Raw genomic sequence first — 8402 nt, 5'->3', positions numbered from 1 at the left:
AAGACCTGCAGTGTTTGAACACAACAGCGCCGTGACGACAGTCTTGGCAGGACAATCCATTGGATACTCACATTTTTGGCGTCTCAAGCGTTTGCTCGCGTGTGCGTCACCCGCCCTTCGAGGTAGGGGAGCCTTCTTTGCTCGCACTCTCTCCTTTATCTCACAAGTTCTAAGCACGCCTGCCATTCAGCTGATAAGGACAAGTGCTTCTTATTGAACGTTTTCTCACCCTTAATTTACAAGCAAAGTTATGTGCCAATCGTGAATTAAAAAAAAACAGGCCTCTTATTGACCTCTTCCCTGAGAAAAATAAACATAGGCTACACATCAAACATTTCCCCCAGTTATGTAAATTAAAAATAAGGGAACCTTTAAATAATGACTAATTAAAAATGTTTCAGGCCACTCCTCCACTATGCCACTCACTCACCCATTGTCACCCACACCCCTGAATCCAACACAGGCCCCTGCAACATTCTCATCTCGAGGGAGACAGATGGCTTGGATAGAGGGGGGTCCAGCGTGACCAGAGGAGACATATCCATGTCTGTGTGTCTGTAACTGTCTGAGCCCACCAGCCGAAATGACTGTCTGTCCGCCTGGTGTGGCCTGTTGCCGTGCCGGGACAGCAGCACCGAAGCCTGCAGGTGGTGGTGCCGGTGCTGTTGATGGTTACGTTGGTGTTGCCGGTGTTGGCTGTCAGTGGACAACAGCCCCTGAGCTCCCCATTCATCCGCAGAACATTCTGGAGTGCTCGCGACGCGCTCCCTGTCGCCCCACTGGTCAGGTGGTTGACCCATTCGTGGTGTTGTTGTGTGAGACGGCGGGTCAGGCAGCGCCGAACGGTCAGCAGCCCTGCTCTCAGTAATGGCTGCATCCACACCAAACATGTCATGAGTCACACAATGATTTGGCCGTGAACACTGCCCATCCTTCTCAGAATGGCAGCCACTACTGTCACCCACTGGGTGTAGTGTGGACTCTGTGTCAGGGCATGGGGGGCTGTTCTGAGGGGGATCAGAAACTACTCTTCGCTCTTCCTGTGTCTCAGCTTGGCTCGCGGTTTGAGCCGAGAGAGGAGCAGAAGTCTCGCATGGCTGAATTGGTGCCAGGTATGTCGGCCGGCTGTCAGCTGCCATATCACCCTCTTTGATCTGGGCGGCGGGCGGGGAGAGTCTGCCTAATTGACCTGCTTCCTCCATCGACCTGTCGCACTTCAAAGGGAAGCTCTCCGGTCGGGTGGTCTCATCTGGTGAGCTGCCGTGAGGTATCATAATCTCACGATGCCATGGTTCTGTTTCTGAACTGCAGTGCTGAAGCCTGGTCCTGTTATAGCGGATGGGTGAAACTCTGCATGGAAGGCAGCGATGAAAAAGGGAAAAAAAAACACATGTTTAATGTAAGATATTGTAGGTTCATTTGTGTGTTTTACACCTTAAGGTGCTTGGTGGAAATACGTTTTTTTTTTTACTGTGTGTAAGTTTGAAAGATAGGCTCTTCCTTTCTAAGGTCTAATGACTGCAATATGCATTCTGGTGCATACACATTTAGTGCATTCCTTGTCCTAACGAGGAACATGAGAAACATATTAGCAGGACCCTGGGGACCTCCTTTAGGCAGACATAAGCCACAATGTAACATTTACTGTATCTGGCCTAAACAGTAGCAGGAAAGACTGCTGACATACATAATTGACACCATGGGATGGAGCATGCATTGACAATATTTGGAAGACAGAGGGATGTATGTAGTGTATTGTGAAACCCCCCTCGAGGCATCACTTTTTCCTAGTTTTGATAGAAACCACCAAAAACGAGTTTGGTCATATGTCTGTTCGCCACGTGTCTTTCACTGAAATGAGAGGACTGTATGTGTGACATGAGTTGAGTTTGTAATAAGAAGGGGCTTTGCCCCGTAGAACTTTGGATTTGTTGCTTGACTCTTGTGGTGCTTGTAACGTTCCCTAGTGCCGGCGCCGTGAATAAAGCCACAGTCTTACACTTGTGTTGCCTGAAAGTTTTTACCACGGTATCATAGAGAGTTGTCAAAAATGATATCAGAGATATACAGTATATGATCATCGTATATGACTATAAAATGACTAGCCTGGCTACACATGCCTGCCTACTGCTACCAGCTCAGTATTCACAGGGATTGTATTATATATGTGTGTCTGGTTTTTACCAGGCTATTGTAGATCCACAGTTCAAAACATGTGACCCAAGTGAAATCATGTGTACTGAGAAAACTTGTAGAGAGAACACATTAAACAATTCTATATCTTACTGCAATACTAATCGTATCACAAATCTAGGACAATCATTTTTTTGTTTTGGGGGGGGATTATTGTTCCCGATGCATCAGGATAGTATTGTGTTGTGGGGTCTCCACTGGCTCTTAATAAATGTGACTCAGAGCACTCACATGGATGTAGCCTCTCCCCGCATGTGGCGCAGCAGGTCCGGTTGACCTCTGTCCGACCTCTGAAGGCCCACAGAGCCACTGCAGCTCACAGCTGGACCAGCGGGGTCAAAGTGTGACACAGTTTCCCCGCTGCTATTCCCTCTCTGCTCAGGTGATGGAGAGCCCTGCACTGGTCTGGGCTGTGTCAGGGCCTGTCTGTTGGTCTGCACTGAGGCTGTACTGCCGCTGAAGGTTCTTGGAGACTTTGCGATGGGGAGTTGAGTCCTTGTTGGTCTCACGTTGGGAAGGGATGGGGACACACATGTTGGCGGTGTAAGTTGGACGTGTGCTGTGTGAGAGTCTCTTTCTACTGTTGTGGAAGTGTTGTCCCTTTGGGTCCTCTTTGAGGCCTGCTCTCCACGCATCTCCTGGCCTCTGCCCAGAAGCCTGGGGTTGGATTCTGCCACTCTCCCGGTTTTGGTCAACCGAAGACGGGCTTGAAGCAAGACGGGGTCCTGGTGTTTTCTTTTTATCTGACTAATGGAGCGAGACCCCTTGACAACCTCCACGGTAGAACTGGGTCTCTTTCTGTCCTTGGACCATGATGGTGGGGAGGCTTTGACATTACTATTATGGGATGGAATTGCTGAGTCACTCTTTCCAGTAGCTGTGTCGTGATTCGCTGGTACAGCATCTGCTGTCTTGTCGAGGGTGGAGCAATGTTCAGGATTTGAGATGGAGATTGATCTGACCTTTCGCTCACTGGATGGGGTCGGGCTCAGCCGCAGACGCTGGCCTTCCACTGGCCATTTCTCATTCCACACCTCGAAGGAAGGGCTGATCCTGTCTGTCTGATTGGTTGGAGTCAAGGGGCGGTCCTTGTTGCCGATCTCTGATTGGATAGGTGATGGCGGTGACTTGATTGGCAGATACGATCTGGAAGTGGTAGGGCTGAAGACGAGAGGGTACAGAACAGTTCACGAAAGATAAGGAGGCCATAGTGATCTGGATCAATAGACACATGTGACCTGGGTCAATAGTGTTGTCAATCAATAGTTACGTGTTAGTTAAGAGGTCTGATCTGTTCTAGATTATGAAAAGGTAAGCATGGAATTGTAAGGATGGTACAGTATGCTGTAACACGGAATTGTACGTATCGAAATGTTTGTTTATTAATATTATTATTATTAATAATAATAATAATAATAATAATAAGTAAGATGAATTGGTGTCTATGCAGCTATTTCATAAAATGGAATGCTAGGCTTTAGGTTATGAGTCAGTCTGTAGATGCCTTGGATGGATCTGTCAAAGGATGAGTCTGCGGAACCAGAGCAGTATGTGTTGTTCTAAGGATGAGTCTGAGGAACCAAAGCAGTATGTGTTGTTCAAAGATTGAGTCTGCGGAACCAGAGCAGTATGTGTTGTTCAAACATGAACAACCTTTCACCGGAATCGAGGGCTGCGCCCTAATGAACGATGGGTACATTCACCTGATTGGCTGGGCGCAGGATGCCTAGGGCACTGGCTTCTTCCATTACAGTTAGTGCTTATATCTGATACTTATATGAGTAATATATAATAACTATTAACTAACTAGTTAATAATAGCTTAAAGCAGCAATAAGGAGTTCCGTTCCAAAACTAGTAAGCTAACGACCTAAAAGGCATGCAAACACCTTGCAAACACCTCCAACAGCCTAGTTGACACTGATAGAAGCTTGCCAACACACTAACTGGTGTCTTTTGGCAGTATAGCTGACAATGCCATGCTGTGAAAGTTCCAGCCCGGAACACAGAACTACATTGGGCATATCCTGGATCGCTGGTGGGAAAGACACAGGTGTTTAGCTGCCCTTCACATGACCATATGCTATCGAAATTAATTGTAGGATGGTACCAAAACTAGTTGCCTATAAAACCATACCTCAAAAAGTGTCAAATTGTTGCAAAGTATAACGTTGATAGATCATAAACAAACTGGATAAATAAATATACATAATGAATGCACCCCAGGCAACGACAGTGCAGGAATGCCGTATGAAAAGTCTTTGACAGAACGAGTGATGGGTGTGTGCATACCTGCATGGCTGGGAGCGGGGGTGGCCTGGGGCGTGGGCATCTTCCATTATAGTTAGTGCTTATGTCTGATATTCTATATAACTCATATAAGTAACTATGAACTAACTAAACAAAACTGAATAAATATACATAATAAATGCAATGACAGTGCAGGAATGCCATATGAAAAGTCTTTGACAGAATGAGTGATGGGTGTGTGCATACCTGCATGGCTGGGAGCGGGTGGCCTGGGGCGTGGGCAGCAGTCCTGCCGGCTGGGAGGGGGTGGCCTGGGGCGTGGGCAGCAGTCCTGCCGGCTGTAAGGAGGGGATGTGGCAGGGCTTCTTCTGAATGAGCGCGGAGGAGAGGGGGGCGGCACGCGGGACGTCCAGGGAGGATGCGGGGCGGGTCAGGGTTATTGTGGGAGACGGGGGGGCTCTTTGGGGCAAGAGAGTTTTGCCAGGCGCAGACTCGTTAGAACTCATTGTGTGGGGGCGGTGGGTTGGAGGTTGGAAGTTGGAGCGGGGAGATCAAGTGTGTGTGTTTGTGTGTGTGTGTGTGTTTTTGTGTGTGTGTGTGTGTGTGAGTTTGACAGAGGAAGAGATCTCAATTTCCTGCAACAGATGGAGGGAGCTAATGTGACAGAGAGATGGAGAGAGAGAGGAAGAGAGTATGAGGGTATGTGCTTGTGAGGAAGAAGGAGAATATGCAAGCGAGAGTGGCAGAAAGAGATGGCAGTGAGAAAGGGAGACAGACAAGACCAAAAAATAGCAACAGAGGGAGCGGTAGATGTTGAGCAAAGAGCAAAGAGCACGTTTAGCACAGAAGAGTACGTCTATTTATAGCCCCCACTGTAGGAAGGGCTCTTTGAAGGGAGACATCTGAACGATGCAATATCGGCAGGAGGCAGCAAGGAGAACATCACCTGTAGCCAAAAGAACACAACTGATGCGCATGTGTGTGAATGCAAATATGCAACATTAACACACACGGATGCAAAAGGGATTCACAAAGCCAGTGTTGCAGTATGGCATTATTATGAGAGGATTTGGGGAAAAAACATCAATGAGTTTCACACGTTGTGCTGCTCACAGTAATCGTCAGTGTTAATTGTTAATATAATTACTGCGATGTGATGTACCATCAAATCATGCAACTCAAAATGCTCTTTATGAACACAAACAGGCCCAATTTAGGTTACCCAGGTTACAGTCACCTCGTCTTATGTATGCAGCCAGTGAATATGAACGGTCTCAACACAAGTCTCAACACATGTGCAACCTCTACGCTAGGTCTGGTCATCAAAGGTTTGCTTGTTTTTATTCGATGCCCACAGAAATTAAAATGTTCGCTGTCAGCGGCTTGCAGTAAGTTTGTTTACCGTTGCAACTCAAGAAACCATTCAGTGAACACGAACAGACCATGTTGGTGATGTTACCTACATTAAACCATTTCAGGTCATACATACTGTATAGCTTCTTAATATGGACTCTAGAGCCCAACACATATCATGCAAGTAGCTTTAAAGACAACTAAAAAAGAAGAATCAATGTCTAAAAGCATCATAAGAGGCCAATAATCAAGGTTTAAAAGAATCATAAGAGGCCAAGATCACTGACCTGTATTATTCTCTGTCTGCCTCTTGAAAACAAGTGAAAATAATTGTGGGAAAGAGAAAAAGACAGAGAGGGAGGGAGAGAGAGAGGGAGAGAGAGAGAGAGAGAGAATGAGGGAGAGAAAGAGAGAGAGAGAGAGAGAGAGAGGGACGTGCAGCAGGGAAGTGGTGGGTACCAGACGCATTCTCTCCATTCCTGTCCTCTGAAAGTGGCACTGTCTTCCTCTCCCACTCCAGCCATCTCACATTTTATTACTCTCCATGGGAAAACACCAAAAAACACACCCAGACTAATCCTATCACAAGTGCACACAGGCTTCCCCCCAGCCCTGCTACAACAGGGAGCCACAATACTGTATGAATCAGTAGTCTACAGTGGCCACACCTGGCTCAATGTAGGCGGCGGTGGTGGTGGGGGGGGGGGGGGGGGGGTACTAACCCCCTCTTTGAATTCTTGAAGTCCCTCTTCCTCCACAAATTACATCTTAACATAGTTTATTCATTTGGGCAATCTAAAAGTGACACGTTAGGCAGAAAATGATACAAGGCAACAGTCAATGAGCAAAGACTCGAAAGACTGCTGAGACTTCGTACTGCAAAGAAGGAAAGACTGCTGAGACTTCGTACTGCAAAGAAGGAAAGACTGCTGCCAAGTCACCTTGACGCGTACAGAACACCTGAAGCAAGCTCTACAGAAGTTTTAAACACTTACACTTTTCTTATTACAGAGTTCTGAAAGAACAATTTTTTTATTTATTACGTGTGAAATAGTGTGTTTTAAACACTTATACTTTCCTTATTACAGAGTTCTTAAAGACCACCATTTTTTATTAAGTCAACAATAACGTGCTTTCCTAATACTAACTTTCCTAATTATAGAGTTTTTTAAAGAACACCAGGTTCTATGCTTCCCCTTTACATGCATGCAACATTAGGAACTCAGTCATGTAATCAAAAGGGGTTTGTTTACTTCCCCAGAACTTGTCCTCCAACTCTCCAGGAGCGTACCCACTCATCGGTCATGCTCTGCATTGTTGTTTGAGGTATCCTACATACAAGTTGCTAGGTGTAGAGAGAATGTTGGAGAAGAAATGTTATAATTCGTTGCTTTCATTTGCTGCTATATTTATGAATTATGAAAAAAGTTGTATTGTAATGATCTGCTCAATGAATGTGTGTTAAAGGAGAGTTTGCAGGTGATAAAACAGGCAAGGTGCTGGTTGCCAAAATGGCAACAATCAGAAATGGGTCTAACACAACTTAGCTTAGTTTCACTGATATGTTCATAGAGGACAACAAGACCACAGCTAGAGATAAAAATAATGTATTTATTATTTCTGAATCCGTTTTCAGGCAAGGCTAGCTTAGTTCTTAGTGTAAACAGGGTGTGAAAACAATGATGCGTGTGCAGGTGGAAACATCGTTTCTGAACATACAAGACATGGAAATGATCGATACAGTATTTGGCACATGATTGACAGCTTTCAAAAACAACGGGTCATAACACCAACAAACCATGTGGTTTTCCTCAAAAGTTAAAGGTACAACTCTGATGTTCATCAGTTACAAGTGACCTCTGTATCACATATGGTTTGCGATGAATTTACCCTAAACACATAATTATTGCAGAGATTAAATAACATTTACTGTCGATCTAAAACAGTTTAGAAAGAAACAGTATCTGGCGGGCACGTGTCTGGCTCAGGCTCTACCAACAAACAAACTACAAACCAACAAACAAACAAACAAACATTTGGCACTCACACAATGGTTTGCACCAACACAATTTTGGCATAACTGATCACTGACTCGAAAGGTCCATTTCAGTTCAATCTCAAGTTCACAGACCGCCGGTCACATATGTTAGTTCTAGTGTAAAGTGCATATACTGTTATGGAAGAGAAGATGAACTTTATGTACTATTTCATAGCTTTCCGTAAAAACTCCATAGTTTTTCCGTAAAAACTCCATAGTAGACTAAACTCAACTTATGTTATTTAAGACTTCTTCATGACTTACTGAGGCCAAACATTTGAATTAACTGAATGTTAATTATACAATCCTATGAGGCCAGGTTTTAGACTTTTTGTTTTCAACCATATTGTATCGTAATCCCCCTTTCTCATAAAAGGGAAACAGAAAGGAATTAAATCCCATTCTGTTGTTCCAACTCCAACCGCTGAAAAGATGAGAATTGAGTCTCTCTCTCTCTCTTCCTGCTGCTTTTTTTCGCGTTTCCACTCAACATATCAGCACCTTGCTGTCCTCCTCCTTGCAGTTCTTGGCAGTGGTCAGAGGGGGGCGCTGTACGGACTTGTTGCTCC

At 45.2% G+C, this 8402-nt stretch overlaps 1 long non-coding RNA gene across 1 annotated transcript in view; it reads right to left on the bottom strand.

Moving 5' to 3' along the window:
• Positions 1-7386: 7386 nt before the first annotated feature.
• The window catches only part of LOC116219169, a 2475-nt gene continuing 1459 nt past the window's right edge, over positions 7387-8402 (bottom strand). Inside the window, exon 2 of the long non-coding RNA XR_004163101.1 lies at positions 7387-8402. This exon is cut by the window's right edge and continues 142 nt beyond it. This is a non-coding gene — a long non-coding RNA (uncharacterized LOC116219169).

Source organism: Clupea harengus, chromosome 24, assembly GCF_900700415.2.
Source record: "Clupea harengus chromosome 24, Ch_v2.0.2, whole genome shotgun sequence".
Lineage (NCBI taxonomy): Eukaryota > Metazoa > Chordata > Actinopteri > Clupeiformes > Clupeidae > Clupea > Clupea harengus.
The sequence above is the reverse complement of the archived record's forward strand: the minus strand, read 5'-3'. Positions and strand labels throughout refer to the sequence as shown.